Raw genomic sequence first — 521 nt, 5'->3', positions numbered from 1 at the left:
TGAACACAGTAACAAGGAAGGATCACTTCCCGCTCCCTTTCATTGACCAAATGCTAGAACGTGTGTCTGGACACAGTCACTACTGTTTTCTAGATGGCTTTTCCGGTTATAACCAAATCCACATTGCACCAGAAGATCAGGAAAAAACTACATTCACGTGTCCATTTGGGACGTTTGCTTATAGACGTATGCCCTTCGGGTTGTGTAATGCACCTGCTACTTTTCAGCGTTGCATGATGAGCATTTTTTCTGACATGATAGATAGTTTTCTCGAGATCTTTATGGATGATTTCTCTGTTTTTGGTTCCTCGTTTGACGAATGTTTGAAGCATCTTTCCCTAGTGATATCCAGATGTAAAGAAAAGAACCTTGTTCTAAATTGGGAAAAATGCCATTTTATGGTGAATTCAAGAATAGTTCTAGGACACATCATCTCAGAAAAAGGAATTGAAGTGGATAAAGCTAAAGTTGACCTCATTCAACATCTACCACAACCTTGCTCTGTGAAGGAGATCAGATCA

The sequence above is a fragment of the Papaver somniferum genome, unplaced genomic scaffold (assembly GCF_003573695.1).
Source record: "Papaver somniferum cultivar HN1 unplaced genomic scaffold, ASM357369v1 unplaced-scaffold_22, whole genome shotgun sequence".
In the NCBI taxonomy this organism is placed as follows: domain Eukaryota; kingdom Viridiplantae; phylum Streptophyta; class Magnoliopsida; order Ranunculales; family Papaveraceae; genus Papaver; species Papaver somniferum.
The sequence above is the reverse complement of the archived record's forward strand: the minus strand, read 5'-3'. Positions refer to the sequence as shown.